Genomic DNA, 18,594 nt, shown 5'->3' with positions numbered 1-18,594 from the left:
ATGTGCGAGTGTATCCCTGCATAGGGCTGCAAATAGCCCTTACACTGGACCCTAAATGCCAGTCGAAAACAAGTATGAAGGCAGAACTTGAAGTGAGAAGGGAGAGTAATGAGGAAGTAATAAGAGGCTATCACAATTATTTTGAAAGGAAATTTTGGTCAAGAGTTTTGATTTCAATAGAACCCGGATATGATGTAATCTCCTATTTTTACAATTCCGTAATGGTCTTACAGAAATCAATTAGTATGATTACTCACTGAATGAATGTGATGTTTTCCTAGTGTTATCAGAGTCAGTTCTTTAGTAAAAGAATAAGCTATTAGAAATTAATCTTGAAAATTACTTCTTTTGGGTGATATCTCAGCATATTTCAGGTTTTTGTTATCCAAATACAACAGAGTATATACAACCACAGTATATCTTTAATATAGTTTGGTTTTGAAAGTTCTCTCTGAAAGAGGATAGATAAGATGATACAGAAATAAGAACTGGCTCTTATGACAAGTAACTTGGTGCCAAATGTTTATGTATAGGACCAGCTAAATTGTCAGGGGTCTTCTTCAGCTCCCTCTTTTTCATTGTCATAAGAGAAATAGGCTAAGGGATAAACCATAATTAATAAATAAATAAAATACTGCAAGATATGGGCTAATTTAAAAATATTTAAAGGGACATATTCTTTACTTTTTGGAACTCTATCTGCCAAAATATAAAATTTGCCTGGCAGGACTTCCTTATGGTCCCTGTTAGTTAATTTTAAAAGGGATTCAATTTTTTTCTGTATTACATATTGATATTTTTGCTTATATGATACTGCAGTGCTGCAGAAATAATATTCCAAGGCTTCCATCTAACATTTCTGTTATTTGTTCTTGTTTACTGTCATGTAGCCGAAATCCATGTGCATTTATTGCCTTTTTTTCACTCATTGCCGAGCTTGCTATAGAACATAGAATCATCACTGAATCAAATACATTAGAAAAATATTATTTAGGGAATCAAAGGAAATGTATTGCAGTGCTAGTCTTGAGAGCCCATGGAATATTTTTACTCAGTCTAGCTGAGTGGAGTAAAGTGAGAGCTGTAAGACAAGTAACTTTCTGTATTACTATGCAAGAAATCACCACTGATTTCAGAAAAAGCTTTCAGCAGAAATGGACCTCATGAGGTAAATTTCAGACTCACATAGTTTTTCAGCAATTGCATGGCTTAACTCTGAACATCATTTTGAACACTGGAAGGCACATGCTGTGCATGTACGGAATAAAACACTATGGTTAGACTGGCTGACATAATTTACTTTGTACCAACATCAGTGGCAAAATAAATGTATTGGCATATCTCTCTCTCATAACATGCATCTCCTAAAACCTCCATGGCATACAATTTATGTAAATTGTATACATTTAAAAGCAAATAATATGTAATATAATGTAGCCAGGCTGATGAATTGTGCTGTATTTTCACAGAACTCCAAATTACTATGGCTATGTCTACGATAGGAATCAGCAATAGCGACAAATCTCTGAAAACTGTTGTCACTGAGGACCCAACATATGTACTACCTGCGTTCTAGGGGTTTTATTTTAAGGTAGTTTTTATCTAAACCCATGGACTGAAAATTAGTGATTGGACCCCATTATATGCATGTGTGGAGAGCATTTTCTGGTTTAGTGTCATCAAGGGGAAATCCTGTTTGCATCATCCAAGTCTTCTCCACAATGCAAATTATATGTGGTAGGTGGGTAGAGCTGGGAGATTGGCTTCAGAAGTGATCTTGTAATACAAACTAAAATGCTAATGTAAACATACCCTACAAGACACTTTAAAGGATTTGGGCTTCTTTTCTTGTTCATTTTTACTCTTGACTTACGGGATGGAAACAAGTAGAAATAACTTGTTTTAAAGAAAAATTAATTTAGTAAAACTGTGGCACAGAAGGAAGAAGAAAAAAAAAGTGGACAGGGCAAACATTTGTCCACAGAACAATTTGATACAAGAGAAGTGAGTTGGTCTCAAATTAGCTAAGGCTGAATCTACCACTTATGAGTAAAATTCAAAACTGTGAGCAAGAACTTTTCCCAGTGAGGCAAACAAGCTGGATTTGCGTTTGTTCTAAATTAGTGAGCTAAAGCAAAGAACTATTAAACAGTTTGCTCAGTGTTAAACAAGCCATCTCAGAAGCTTGTTAAGCTAATCTGAGCAGTTGTATTTCCAGAATTTCTCTTGCGATCACACCTTTACAGGAAGAAACATTATCTCTAGCCTGAGACCTTTGAAATTTTATGTCTAATTAAAGCAATTTCTATGCTTTAAAGCAATTTCTATGCTAAAAGGTGAGATACGGTTGTGTGACTTAGGCAGTGATTAGTGTGCACGTGGAAAGTATTACTTAGGAGAAATATTCCAGAATTATACATTTTGATGTGATAGAAAACCCTCTTCTTCATGTCCATAATTAACATGCTAGGCACCTTGACATGTTTTTATCACAGCTTAGATTTTGTAACATTAAAACAATTAGTTAGCTAACTATAAGTGAGACTAACTTCTCATTAAACCCTTAAGTTATCCCATGCCTTTAGCCGTCCCCCCAAAATGTGACACCTTTTACAGCCTGTGTGGCACTTGACCAGCTTTGGATACTTTTGGTCAGTTAAGGAGAACTTGCGGAGCCTGAAACTGTGAGAAATAAATTTCCAGTGATGGCATAGCTTTCTGTAACAAAAGAGAGCTGTCAGTGAGTGGATAGTCTGAGTTAAAGTATAGCAATATGTAACAATGAGAGAATCTAATCTATTTGGCTGTCACCACTGAACACCACAAGGTCTTTCTAGTTTATATGTATTAATTTAGGTCTGCACTGACAAACTGAAAATTGTGGATAACTGGATTCTACAAAGTATATTTCTTAATAAATAGGTCATTGCATTCTTCACTGTTAAATCAGGTTAAATGTATAGGCTTTTATTTTTTTTCTTGAGAAAAAGATCTTATCTAATCTGGTAAAAACATCTGTTTATCACATGGTCTGGCAATACCCTTTTTATATAACTGCTGTGCAGTAAAACAGTATCTTGATCAAGGGGAAAGGCAGAAGCAGTCAACACCACAAAGTTCATCACAGATTTTGATGGGTACATGGCATATGGTGTATCAGAATTGGGTATGCAAACAGAGAAAGTTTTCAGCATAGAGAAAAGTTAATCATTCAATATGATGGTTTAGAAATGTCAGTAAACACTGATACAGTGAAATCTGCATATGACAACAGCTTAATAAGGACTTAATAGATGAATCAGAAACAATAATATCTATAAGTCAATGTTTATTAATTATTGTTGATAAATAATACTTCAAATTGTTTAAGCTCAACATATATATTAAGAAAGTATGGTTTTTCTTGCTGTGAAAATCTGTCCTCACTAGTGAGACTAGAATAGTACAATGGAATTGAGAAAGGTCTTCTAGAGAGAATCCTTAGGACTTATTTTTTTACTAAAAGCTTTTAAACAATGTAAAAAATATTTGTGAAGACAAAGAATGGTAGCATCCTCCAGTAACTGTAGTTCTTCCAGGTGTGCTTTCTATACACATACTATTCTAGGTATGTACTCAGCCATAAAAAAAGTTTCCTGTCAAGTCTCATGTACAGCACTATCTGTTAGTGCCCATTCTTGTATGCCTTTACGACCACTTAGTCAAGTGGAAAGGATGCCAGAAGCTTTTCAGTCAGAATCCCTGGAATAGAATTTTTAAATCTAAAGGAGGACAAATCACAGAACTTGGAGTAACTAAAAAAATGAGGTAGCCATTCTTTCTCTGCGTTATTTTCAATGCCAAGTGCCAAATAGTTTTTGCAAGCCTGAAGGTAGTTCTAAATAGATGTTAGCAGCTAGAGAGACCTACTAAAATTAACAAATGACCTGCTAGTCTGTGGATGACAAACATAAGTTATCAGTGAAATATTTCACATTTTATTGTAGAAACAGGAAGAAGAGACTGTCCTTTATTCCTGCATAACTTATTTTGTTACAGAAGAGACACCGTAGTCTAATCTATAATTGATGGAGTAGAAATAACGTTCAAACTTTCTCTAGAAATGCAAACAGTTTGAGTCAGGTACAAAACTATTTCATATTCTTTAAACAAAAGAGAAAATCCCTCCCACTACATGGAGAAAATGGTTTTGTTTCACCCACGTAGAATTTCTTTTCAGAATGAAAATACTGTAAGGCTTGCAGGGCTCTGTGAAGTGAAATGAATGTAGCATAAAAGGATCTTTAACTGCAGCTTCAGGGGGAATTTGTCCTTATGGCATAACGGTCTAATGTAAGAACACAGAGTCTTGGGTATTCTCAGGAACTGAGAAATAATATTGGTTCTTGTTTCCTGTGGAAACCTTCTGAAGTCAATGGGAGCATTCCTAGAAACAGGCACTTGCAAATATGACAGTCCAGCCCTATGCTTATGAATAAGTTTTGCTCAAATATACACTCCAAGGTAAACAGTTTTTGTAACTTAAAGGACATTTATGAAGAAGGTTTTGTTTCTATTTGTATTCTTTTCTACTATTGACACACTAGCGTCTGTGTCTTTTAATTCACTCTGCAAACAGGGCTGCATTTGTCTTGCCTGTCTAAGCTAACCCTTTGGAATTGGAAAAATATCTTCCTGTACAGTCATTTTGATATTTTCCTTCTTACTACCACCTCAGTTCTTTGCTTTAGAATATAAAATTTTTGGTAGAAAAATTTCTATCTTGAACCATTCTTGTACTGAAAATGGATAGCACTACATCTAAAGCCTGGATATGATTTCTGAAAAAGTCAACCAAAGATGACAAAAGATCATCAGAGAAGTAGCCTAAGGGCACCAAAGTATTGATAAATCTAATAGGGTTCTTAAGCTTCAGAAAGAGAATAATCAGCTGCTTTCAAGGTGCCCAAATAGCAAACTCCCTGCTGACCATAGTACAGTAATTGGCACAGCTGGTAGTATAGGATCAATTAATTGTATTGGCAGGGAAGTATTATAAGAAGACTTGATTTTGTTTGATGTTTTGATTGATTATCAGTTTATTATAACAGCACCCAGCAGTGCCTCTAAAGTTAAGCATCAGATGCTTTTCCCTTTATGAATTTCTTGTGGAAGCGTTGATAATGTAGGCAAATTTACTTACAGTGGAAACTTGGTATACTTGGGTAAGATCTCTTCTTTCATAAAAAGAGAAAACAGATGGAGTCCATTTTCATAAGTAGGAATATTTTGTGGGAAACAGAGATAAGCAAACCTGTAGTCAGAGGTGTTTTAGATCCTAGATTTTTTTTTTCTCCGTTATTACTGTACTTGTGAAGAGGATAATCTAGGGATAATATTCTGGACATTTTTTTTTTTGCATAAAGAAACTAAAAGATTTGCTTGGCAAGGGATAATATACATCAAGTGTTTGCCACTAAACAAAAAGCTGACAGTGGAATTGGAATATACTTGGCTGGTGGAGCTCTGAAGTCAAAACCAATTTTTCTGTCAGCTACAGTGGGAGCAGAGCAAGGCCAGGGCTGAGTGATTTTCAGAAACTACTGCAAATATATGTAACATCTGCTCACGTTTAAGAGTTAAAAACATCTACTATATGGATGACAGAACATGGTTTCTCTACCAAAACCCATCCATGTAATGATTTGGATCCATTACATTTATTTTATATAAAAATGTACGCTAAAAGTAAAATGAAGGAGTTGCAAAATCATATACACTCAAAACTTAGGAAGTGACAGAATTAACTTTGTTTCATGATTCATTAGATTTAGCCCTCTCCACCTAAATACCATGAGAGAGTCTTTATCTATGTGGATTAAATAATTTTCCATCACTTCATTCAGTGCATAAGAGAGCATGAGTAAACTGGTCTGCTCTAGAGGTGCAGTAAACGGAAATATGTTTGTTTATGTTCACTTGCATGTAGAATAAAGAAGGAAACCAGAAAAGAAGGGTTAGTTTTATAGTTTCAGTTAAATGTTGCCCTAAGGAAATTAAAATAAATCATACTTTAGCTGAAGTTGCTTTAGCCTAGCAAGTATCTTTTTATAGGTAGAAATTAATTCCTCTTTTTCTTTTTTTCTGAATTTTAAGCTTAAGGTGTAATTTTGAGAACTGCTGAACACTCAACACCTGCAACTGAAGCTAATAGGAGCTGTGTTTTAAATTAAAAAGTAAATATTTGTGAGATACTTAGCTGCTTTGATGACAAATGTCATGAAAATACATCATGAGAAAATCAGCAATGTTGTTCGCGGAACAGGGTGTAGATGAGCTTTAAAAATTCCTACACAGAATCATCTGGCTTGACTTCAGAGACAATGACTTATTGCAGTAAAAATTGGGGTGTGAAATTACAGTCTGAGAGCTCCTTTTCAGTAATTGTCCTGGTGCTCAGACTTATCCCACAGTAAATGGATTAGTTCATCATCCTTTTATGGAAAAATAAATTTATTCTTAATTCTTGTGTGCTGTATGGTAAAGACATGTATGTGGGCAGTTTTCAAAGACTGATTGATGACCTATAAATTTCACCATTTAACTTATTTCAGTCATTTCCTTGTGGATCCATACCCTTCTGCTCTATAAATCTACTAAATACAGGCAATTTACTGTGTCTACTTCTCTGCAGCCAAATCCTCTTGTGTAGAATTCTCTTCCTTATGAGTCAATGAAGTCTCTGTCGTCCCAAGTCTCTATAATATCATTGCCAGTCTTTTAATGCTTTCAAAGGTACAAATGCTTTATATCCTACCTCAAACAAAATGTTAGTCTCGACATCATGTAAAAATCGAATTTAGGGCTATGCTTTCCACAAACAGGCCACAGTTCTCCAGCTTGTTCCTTATGTTGTGAAGTTCTTAAATTCTTTTACTGCTGTTGCTGATTTTCTCTGACCAGCCTCCTTGCTACTGGCAGAACTTACAGCACACCATCTGGGACCACCTTCCTGTTATCTTTATCACATTGGTTTGTCATCTGTTCACAAGTCTCATTGCAAAGCCCATCTTTAACTTCTTAATATCGCTTTCCTCCACTTTGTAAGTTTTATTCAGTTCTGTAGAGTATTTCAAATTCACTTTATGAAGAAGACAATAGAAGGCTTTCACTCCTGTGGTGTTTACTGACATTGTTGGATAAAGCTAAGAATTTTCATATATGTCTGCAATTTCTTTCAAAAATCAAATTAAAGCATTTAAAAATAATGTAATAAATAAAACAAATGGAGAGTTGATGCTTGTTTGCTGACTTTAACTTTCAATTAGATGAGTAAGGCATAAGACATCATAATCACTTTATGCAAGCAATGTATAATTCCATAGATCAATATCAAGGACATTATCCTAAGTCAGTAAATCAATAGTTAATTTTGTGCATTCCAATGTCTGACTCAACTGGACTTATTAGAGCACAAAGGACTACACCCTGTGACTAAGTTTTCAGTCTGTTTACTGCTATATCCACCAGCTCTGTAGTACAAGGCAGAGGTGGAAGTTATTTCACTAGATGTTTTTCAAAAAACTTTTATTGAAGGACTATGAAGACACTGTTCATTTTTTTTTTTTAACTAAATATAGGTGGAAGATAAAATATATCAGCGATGGCAAGTCAAATCTTCAGGGCAGCACAGTGAATTGTATTAGCAGTAGTACTTTGCAGAAATACTGCCGCAGTTGCTAGTTTCTTAAGTGAGCTCCAGCTGCTGTGTAGCTCTTTTCTGGGAAGCGTAATTGGTAATCTGAAACTGATTTGTCAAACAGCACATTCACAATTTCAGTACATGGATTCTCTCAGTGAAGTCAGTACATAAGTTTAAGTCACATACAACTCGACTTGAATTTATGTGACCTGGGAACTGTTAAGAGCTTATTGCTTGTTATATACTGTATGCCATTCATGGTATTGTGGTCTGACCATTCGTTAGACCAAGGTACTCTTTCAGACCAATTTCAGTGGCAGAGCTTGTTTGCTTTATTGAGACCTTAGAGAATTTCCACTCCCACAGAAATCTGAAAATTTTTTTGTTGATGCAGGTCTGTCTAGTCTTTATTCTTACTTCAAGTGTCAGACCACCTGCTATCATCACTTAGGAGGCAGAGCCTCCTGAAGCTCAGTTACCTCATCATACCTGGAACGTCTCTGGATGTTTTGAAATTAATTCTGACTTCTGGAAATGATTGTTTTTCTTCTCCCTATTTAGCAGAAAGTACAGGAGATTCTGTTTTAAATGTAAATTAAGTATGGATGACAAATTTAGGAAATTATCACAGGTTGGTCCAAAGACCTGACTAATTTCTTTTTGGGTAACATAAACTGTTAACAGTTTACTACTTTGTACCTTAGTTCTCAATGCCAGAGTTCCTCCTTTCACAATTTATGTAATAAGCTAACCTACTTGCGGATTATACTCTTGAAATATGATCCGTGGAATAGACCTGCTGTCTGTTAACTCTGAATATTTTTTTCTGTAAAAAAAATAAATTTTAAGAGTACTATCTCTCCGTCCTTCACATAAAGCTTCCCTACAGCCCAAAATGTAAGTTTCTAAAAGACATGAATTACTGAATTTCACCTTCTTGTGAGTCCTTTTTTTCTGACACTTCAAAAGCAGAAACCAAACAATAATCATTGCTTCTTTAGGCTCAAATTGACAGTATCTTCTGTTTTTGTATTGGAGAGCTCATTTCCATCACATTACATTTTATTGAAAGGGAAATAATTGTGATATCAATTTTTAAATCAAGTAGTGAGAGTTAACCATAAGGAGGATATGGGATTGCAGTAAAAGCACTATTATATAACTGTAACTTTACCTACAGTTTATATTTTTTTAATTTACTATGTGGTGAGTACACAGAAATAACAGCTTCCAGAAACAAAGCTCTGAAGAAACATCTGTTACAATTTGCTGCATGGATGTCCATATACACTGAAGTGACAGGATTTGCATTATATTTTGACATACAGAAGAGTACAAGCAAAAACTGACGTCAGAGCTACTGTGAAGCTGCTATTACTATTTTTTTGATGCAAATATGTTTTATATTATACAGATTATATGCTCTAGCTGATCTTATAAAAATGATTAAGGACAACATCACAACTTTATACAATACTATGAATTAATTATTTTAACTTTTTTTACAAGAATTTGCAAATTACTTTGGGTAAACCCTGCCTTACCATAAACACAGCCAGAGGCTAATATACTATTTTTTTTATTTCATTTACTGTTTACTAGCTTTTTTGGTAAAATATTTTACCATTTATATCTTTCAGTTTTATTCTATTTTTATTCATTACTTAGTGAATGCAGAAAGCTTCACCTCTTTTCCTCAATTACTGAGGACTGCACTGCTTTCTTTTGCAGTGACAACACTACAATCTTTCAACTATTCTCATACTTCTCTCATTCTATTATTTTGATCTATCAATGAACAACTGAATTATTTCTGCATGCATGTAAATCTGAGATTTCACACTGTTTTACGTAGGACTGGCCAAATGTTTCTTACTACAATGAAAATAAAATCACAACTTAATCAGGAATGTTTCATAATTAACAAAAAAAAAGAAGATAATTGATTTATGAAGTGCAACTAGTGTCAGATGACCAACCTTCCCAGCATAAATCTCCCTTTTCAATATCTTAAGTTTTTTATAGTCAGGCTACATAAAAAGTATGACAATTCTGGTTGAGCTGACAGATGATTGAGAATATATAGGATAGGCATCTGTGCTAATAGTACTAGAAGTATTAGCAGCTTTTAATTTTTGCTGGCCTAGGCAACCTAATGAAGGAAGTGTCTAAGTAGTTCCTCTTACTCATGTCTGAGATTAGTTGCAATAGGTAAAATTATTTCTTCTTCTGTGACACTTCTATAGAAAAGCATTTTCTAATTTGTCACATATTGTTTAAGATAGATGGAAGTTGATATGATGGTAAGATGACTTTTCTCTTTTTTAAAAATCATCTGTTAATTCTGTATGTCTGGTTGTCACTGCTTAACTCTCTATTTCCTTAACTTTGCATGTGGCTAATGTAATGCTTGGCCATCTCACTACGTGAACAAATCTGGGAACTGAATAAACAATAGAAGCCCCAGATTTTATCTGAGCAACTCAGACATAGTGTTTTTTTGAGTCCTCAGTTATAATCATTTGCCCTGACATTTTGGCATACAGTCTTGGAGCACTCCACTGTTAGAATCTTGAATACAATTGCTGTGTTCCCACTTCTCTCTATACTTAGTTAAGCAAAACACTTTGTGTTTTTATCCTTCTTGCTGCTGCTAACTATGTGTCTTACATTAGCACTGGGAATACTTTTTGAGTGGGAACTTTATGGTATTGAGAATCTTTATCATAGAGAAACCTTAAAATTCTGCATATGCCATGCAGAAAAAAGCCTAATCTCATATGATGTAGTAGTATATGTTAGTCATTTAGAAGCTTTGGTTGCATCAGAATGAAGGGGACCACATCCTTGGTGGGACTGGCCAATATAAACACCTTACATAAATATTCTACAGACAGATTTTACAAACCAGACCTTTTAAAACATCAGGAGATGCTTTACAACCCAGATTCTGTGACTTCATGCTGTCAATTTTAACCAGCCTTCTTTTATAGAATTCTGTTCTGTAGTGAATCTGGCTGTTGTGGAGTTACTTTTCTTCATAGCAGCCCATATGGTGCTACATTTTGGATTTGTGACCAAAACAGTGTTGATAAGACACCAACATTTTAGCTATTGTTGAACAGTGCTTACACAGCATCAAGGTCTTTTCTTTTTCCTACTCTGCCACCTCAGCAAGTAGGCTGGGGTTGCGCAAGAAGCTAGGAGGGGACACAACCAGGACAGCTGACCCAAACTAACCAAAGAGATGTTCCATGCTATGTAATGTCATGTTCAGTAATAAGAACGGAGGGGAGGTGGGTTTTGGGAAGGTGGCCGTTGCTTGACAATTGGATGGGCATCAGTATACACATGGAAGGTGGCGAGTGATTGCCTTTGCAACACTTGATTTGTTTTTTTTCTTTCTTTTGTCTTCCCCTTTCCTTTGCTTATTAAACTATCTCAACCCACAAGTTTTCTCACTTTTGCTCTTCCTGTTCTCTCTCCCATCCCATGGTGAGGATAGAGTGAGTGAGTGCCTGTGTGGTGCTTAGCTGACAGCTGGGGTCAACCCATCATATGAGTGTCATTTTTTGTGCCTATTTTTGCTGGTGCATTGTTAAGATAACATGGTTATCTAGTTTTTAAGGCTCTATATTATACCACATTACCAACATCAAAGAGGAAGAATATGTATTGCAAGTGTCTTCTGGCATTGCTAATTGTCTCACTTTGACCTAGCAAAATGCATCAAAAGACTGCAGAATGGAACTTTTATTACCATAGGGGTAGCCAATTAATTATTCCTGAGCCACCAGACAGTCTAATATGACTGACAGTGGCTTGTGCTGGTATATAGCAGCTCTTGAGTGACTGGAATTCTCAGGTGCAGTAGAAAATCAGAGCCTCCTTAAGCTGACGCGGTTGTGTCATTCAGCTGTGTTTCACCTGTCCTGATCTCATCCTATGGTCTGATTGCTTAATGTCACCTACTGCCTGGAGACCCAAGGTAAAGGCTGTGAAGTATATGTTGCAATTAGAGTGTATATTGGAATTCTTTCTCGCATTAAGATCTTTGGTCCTTGACTTGTGTAATAAGGCTACTGTAATATATCTTTGGAAGAAAATTGTATTTGATGGAGAAATTATGAAACTCCTGAGATCTCCATCTGTTTTTAAGTCTTCCTTGATTATGTCTCAGTTGCTCCCCATCCCTGGCTTATTACCTTTTAGAGGAGGAAACCCTTTAAATGTTAAAAATTCATTCTCTAGGGAATTGTTATCTCAATATCTGTTATTTTACAGCTGCTATGGCTGAAGAAGAGGGAATAATGAACCTTCTTCCATTTTTATGAATATAAGTTAATTAATTAATCCTCTTTGCATCCATCACTGAGGAATCTTGGTGTATAAAACAGCATCATTTGATGGGGAAGAAATTCGGTACTCTCCAATACTGACTATAATAAGAAGGACATTGTACGTGGAATAATATAGTTGCGTACAAACTGAATAATGCAATCACTTAGTGACTGAGTGTTTTATGTCCCTTTCTGGATTCAACTTAAAAGTTGATCCACATGAAAGTTATTTCAGAAACTTATCAGAAATTTTAGTTTAAGTAAATATACTATAGAGAAGTATAGAGAAGGAGAAAGTATAAATATTGAATAGCAATGCATTATTATTGCCGTAACAAAATAAAACTACTAGCACTTCTGTATTTCTTGACTTAAAAATATGCTGATACTAACTTCTCAATTTAGCAGATCCCATTCTGTATTCATTTTCCTTTTTTTGAGCACAAAATTGTGTTACTATCAAAAATGCCAAAGAACAGTCTTCTAATGAAAAAAACCTGAAGGTTTTTTTTATCTGTTCATTAACATCCAAATGAACACTTCAGTATGAACGCTTACTGTAATGTTGACAACATAGGTGAACTATGTTGAGAAAGCCATTGAGGTTTCGAAAAGATCAAATCCAAGGTCTGAAATGACACCTTGCTATTAAGTTCTATAGTATTTATTTTCTGTAGTTAGTAACTGTATCCACACAGGTTATATTTTTTTAATGTCAGGTTTTCTCTGAAACAGTGAGTCTGCACGGATCTCACTGATTGGCTGTGTCACAGTCCATTTAAAACAAAATGGCATAGGTCTGTGACAAAGAGGATGAGAAATATATATGTACTGCAGGACAAAAATAAACACAAATGAATCAAGAAAACAAAAGCGTGAAAGGCATCTGAAGAAAAATCTAAAACAGTGTTTAAAATTGCAGTGAGTTACCATTCTTTGTTAGATTTAATTTTGCCCGAGTTTAAAAAGTCCCCCTGGATCAATATTACAGCTCATTCAGTGAAGCTTAGCAGACATTCTTTGTGAAACAATATGTTTATTTTATAAAGAACCTATAATTTTGTCCAATTGTGGTATCTTATTTTTTGGGAAGGATATTGTTTAAACTTTTGCATATATGGCTCCATTTTCACAGAATCACAGAATGTTAGGGATTGGAAGGGACCTCGAAAGATCACCTAGTCCAATCCCCCTGCCGGAGCAGGATTGCCTAGACCGTATCACACAGGAACACGTCCAGGCGGGTTTTGAATGTCTCCAGAGAAGGAGACTCCACAACCTCTCTGGGCAGCCTGTTCCAGTGTTCGGTCACCCTCACCATAAAGAAGTTTTTCCTCATATTTATGTGGAACCTCCTGTGTTCCAGCTTGCACCCATTGCCCCTTGTCCTGTCAAGGGATGTCACCGAGAAGAGCCTGGCTCCATCCTCTTGCCCTTTCCATATTTATAAACATTAATGAGGTCACCCCTCAGTCTCCTCTTCTCCAAGCTAAAGAGACCCAGCTCCCTCAGCCTCTCCTCATAAGGGAGATGTTCCACTCCCTTAATCATCTTCGTGGCTCTGCGCTGGACTCTCTCTAGCAGTTCTCTGTCCTTCTTGAACTGAGGGGCCCAGAACTGGACACAATACTCCAGATGCGGCCTCGCCAGGGCAGAGTAGAGGGGGAGGAGAACCTCTCTTGACCTGCTAACCACACCCCTTCTAATACACCCCAGGATGCCATTGGCCTTCTTGGCCACAAGGGCACACTGCTGGCTCATGGTCATCCTGTTGTCCACTAGGACCCCCAGGTCCCTTTCCCCTACGCTGCTCTCCAACAGGTCTGTCCCCAACTTGTACTGGTACATGGGGTTGTTCTTGCCCAGATCCAGGACTCTACACTTGCCCTTGTTATATTTCATTAAATTTCTCCCCGCCCAACTCTCCAGCCTGTCCAGGTCTCTCTGAATGTCTGCGCAGCCTTCCAGTGTGTCAGCCACTCCTCCCAGTTTTGTGTCATCAGCGAAGTGGCTGACAGTGCACTCTATTCCCTCATCCAAGTCATTAATGAATATATTGAATAGAACTGGTCCCAGTACCGACCCTTGAGGGACTCCGCTAGACACAGGCCTCCAACTGGACTCTGTCCCATTGACCACCACTCTCTGGCTTCTTTCCTTCAGCCAGTTCACAATCCACCTCACTACCCGATCATCCAGACCACACTTCCTCAGTTTAGCTGCAAGGATGCTGTGGGAGACTGTGTCAAACGCCTTACTGAAATCGAGATAAACCACATCCACAGCTTTACCATCATCTATCCACCTGGTTACGTCCTCATAAAAGGCTATCAAGTTGGTTAAGCATGACTTTCCCTTGGTGAAGCCATGCTGAGTGCCCCTAATGATCCCCCTGTCCTTGATGTGCCTAGAGACAGCACCAAGAACAAGTTGTTCCATCACCTTTCCGGGCATGGAGGTAAGGCTGACCGGTCTATAGTTACCCAGGTCCTCCTTCTTGCCCTTTTTGAAGACTGGAGTGACATTCGCTTTCCTCCAGTCCTCAGGCACCTCTCCCGTTGCCCATGACTTAGCAAAGATGATGGAGAGTGGCCTAGCAATGACTTCCGCCAGCTCCCTCAGCACCCGCGGGTGCATCCCATCAGGGCCCATGGATTTATGGACATCCAGGTTGCTTAATTGGTCCCTGACCCAGCCCTCATCTACCAAGACAGATTCCTCCTCTATCCTGACTTCTTCTGGGGCCTCAGGGGTCCGGGGCTCCTCAGGACAGCCTCCAGCAGTATAAACAGAGGCAAAGAAGGCGTTCAGTAACTCTGCCTTCTTTTTATCCTCTGTCTCCAGGGCCCCCACCTCATTCATCAGTGGGCCTACATTGCCTCTAGTGTTGGCTTTACCTGCAATGTATTTGAAGAAGCCCTTTCTGTTGTCCTTGACCTCTCTTGCAAGGTTTAATTGCAAGGAGGCCTTAGCTTTCCTAGTTGCCTCCCTACATCCTCTGACAACAGACTTATATTCCTCCCAAGTGTCCAGCCCCTCCTTCCATGATCTGTACACCCTCTTCTTCCACTTGAGTTTGCCCAGCAGTTCCCTGTTTAACCATGCAGGTTTCCTGGTCCCCTTCCTTGACTTCCTACCTGTTGGGATGCTCTGATCTTGAGCTCGGAAGAAGCAGTCCTTGAATGCTAACCAACTATCTTGGGCCCCCTTACCTTCTAGTACCCTGTCCCATGGGATTTCCCCTAGCAATTGCTTGAGAAGGCCAAAGTTGGCCCTCCTGAAGTCCAGGGTTGTGATTCTGCTAGCTATTCTGTTCCTGCTACATGACATCCTGAACTCTACCATCTCATGGTCACTACAACCAAGGCTGCCCTCAACCTTCACCTCTTCAACCAGACCCTCCTTGTTAGTGAGGATCAGATCCAGCAACGCTCCTCTCCTAGTTGGCTCATCCACCATTTGCATCAGAAAGTTATCATCAACGCATTGGAGGAACCTCCTGGACTGAGGATGGCTGGCTGAGTAGGCCTCCCAGCAAATATCAGGGTAGTTGAAATCCCCCATGACAACCAGGCCCTGTAATTGAGAGACTGCTCTCAGCTGCCTGTAGAAGGCCTCATCACCCTCCTCATCCTGATCTGGTGGCCTGTAATAGACACCCACAACAGCATCACCCCTGCCAGCCTGCCCCTTAATTCGCACCCACAAACTCTCAACTCGCTCCTGATCCGCCCCTGGACAGAACTCAATACATTCTAGCTGCTCACTCACATAAAGAGCAACTCCACCACCTCTCCTTAGTGGCCTGTCTTTCCTGAACAGGACATAGCCATCCATGACCACATTCCAGTCATGCGAGGTGTCCCACTGAGTCTCTGTAATTGCCACTAAATCATAGCCCCCCGACCGAACACGGATTTCCAACTCCTCCTGCTTATTCCCCATGCTGCGTGCATTGGTGTACAGGCATTTGAGGGAGCGAGCTGAGCACACCGATTTCACCCCAGGGGGATGGGAGGCCTCCTGGTCTGCCTCAACACTAGAGCGTTGCTCCAGTGGTGCAAGCCCAGCTACTACCCCATCCCCCTTCGAATCTAGTTTAAAGCTCTCCGAATGAGCCCTGCTAATTCCTGTCCCAGAACCCTTTTGCCCCTACGACATAAACCTTTCCCATGTATTACCGTCACGCCTGGTGTCTTATAAAACCAGCCATTATCAAAGAAGCCAAAGCCCTGCCTGTAGCACCAGTCTCGTAGCCAGGCATTAATAGAGAGAATCCTACTATTCCATCCCACGTCATCACCTGAAAATGGAAGGAGGGAGGAGAAAACAACTTGTGCCCCAGACTCTTTCACCAACCGTCCTAGGGCCTTGTAGTCTTTCTTCATCCCCCTCAGACTAGGGGATGCAGCTTCTTCCCCACCTGTCTGGAAGATGAGCAGGGGGTAGTAGTCTGTGGCCTTCACCAGGTTGGGGAGTTTGCTGGTGATATCCCTGATTCGGGCTCCAGGCAGACTGCAGACCTCCCTGTGATGGGGGTCAGCTCTGCATATTGGGCCCTCAGATCCCTTTAGGAAGGAGTCTCCAACCACTAAAACTATTCTCTCTTGTGGAGGAGGTAGCTATATGCCTGTCAGGTTTTTCTGACTGTGGTGGGACCTCTGATATAGGTTGCCTCTCCAGCACATCCCCATTGGACTGGCTGTATTCCACTAGGGCTTCATATCTATTTCTCAGAGGCACCTGTGGAGGCGAGGTAGGCAAGGAGGGCACTCGCCTTTTGCCACGGCCATAGACTTGCCTCCACTCACTCCTCTCCTCTAGGTTATTGTTTTCCACCTGAGAGGGGCAGAGTACAGGGGTCCCTCGATCCTGGGGGCTCTCCGGCAGGTGCTCCCATTTTTGTTGCAGGGAGGGCAGAGCCTGGCTCCACCAGTCTATCTCCATTTCAGCCTCCCAAATGCGCCTAAGCCTTTCCAGTTATCATTTTATCAGTCTCAGTTAAAGCATCAGCTGCAGTTAAGAATAATACCTGGAATGTCTACATATACAACACAATCTCATGGAGAATAGGACAGTACATGCCTTGTGAGAATAAAATTTTTTTTCTAGAATGCTCTCTAACCTGATTTTAAGATGGTAGTATGTGTCCAGTATGAGAGCTTGAAATATTAAATGCAATCTACTGGTAAAAATATGTTTGCAATAGCATCCAAAGACAAGAATAAAGTGTTGCAACCTCTGTGGTCTCCATATCAAGCACTTATTTTTTTCCAAGGCGTTTCCTAGTTCTTGAAGCATATTTAAAAAAAAAATTATACAATACATAGTGTTCTAACTGTGAAAAGAAACAACTGTGGAAATCAGAGTAGAGGATTTGAGAAAATTCTCTTGAAGCGTGTAACTTCTGTTCAAGTTTAGGTAATAGTGATAGCTGTGAGTTACCATCAGGATTTGTCAGAAGAGCAATTTCTTTATGTATGTACTAAAAAAAAACAAAAAACAAAACAAAAACAAAAACCAAACAAACAAAAAAAACCCAAACAACGAAACAATACCCCAGAAACCCACATACCCCTCACACACTTCTGGGCTTCTAGGATGGGATTCAGCTGCAAATGCAGACACCTAAACATGGGTGATTCAACACTAATGCAGCCTAGCTTACATGATCAGTGGTACCTACAGGGTTGCTTAGTTCACCCAAAGTGGACATCTACAAGATGGGCAGCTGCATAACACACTGCATTTTGCTGACTGCATCAGCAAGGATTCTAGCACTTTTAGTGGGTGCTTAGATGCTTAGCTCATACCATATATAGATACTTACATTTAGGCATCATAATTTTAATGTGAATTCTACACCTTACTTTAACATTTTATTTGTTTAATATTCTCAGAAACATGCTGGGAGAAACTAGAAGGAAAAAAAGCTAACCTTCCATTTTTTTTTAACCACCCCTAATTTCTCTGACAGTCTGAATGTTTCTTAAGGACAGTATTCATACTATGTAGTCTTACTGTCCCTGTTGAGTACACTGAAAACAAATTAGTTCCTGACAGATTCATGGAGGGAGTGACACAGAACATGGGCCACCTCTGGTGCCAAAATTTACACAATGTGAATGTCTGTCTTCTCCTTTCTTCACTTGAAGGAATCAGTTGACAGAATGCTTTTATTTCTGAGAAGAAATAAGTTATTTTTAGCACTTTTCAAGTTTCAGGAACTAATATAGCTGAAGAATTTTGAAAATAAATGCTGAAGTTCTTAAAGCCATTTTGGAGGGTAAGATACTTTTTAAGCCCCTTTGAAGCCAATGTCATCAGTGAAAATGAGTATTCCTGGCACTTATTATGAGGCCATAAACACACCTAGTTGAAAATATTCCATTCCTTTTGAATTCTCCAAATACCCATGTTGACTCAATAACTGCTTTTAAATGATAAAAACATTCCTCTTTCCCACTGCTTGTATCATTACAAATAAATAAAAAAAAAAAGTCACTGGAAAGCACGATTATAAAACCCTTGACAGGCCTATGGATTAAGTGGAGGTTTAGAACTCACAATAGA

The 18,594-nt window shown here is 38.6% G+C and overlaps 1 protein-coding gene across 1 annotated transcript in view; it reads right to left on the bottom strand.

Annotated features, from left to right (window-relative positions):
* EYS (eyes shut homolog) overlaps window positions 1-18,594 on the bottom strand; it is a 1,023,158-nt gene that overhangs the window by 653,681 nt on the left and 350,883 nt on the right.

This window comes from Nyctibius grandis, chromosome 1, assembly GCF_013368605.1.
Source record: "Nyctibius grandis isolate bNycGra1 chromosome 1, bNycGra1.pri, whole genome shotgun sequence".
NCBI classification, from domain to species: Eukaryota; Metazoa; Chordata; class Aves; order Nyctibiiformes; family Nyctibiidae; genus Nyctibius; species Nyctibius grandis.
This window is presented reverse-complemented; position numbering and strand designations above follow the sequence as displayed.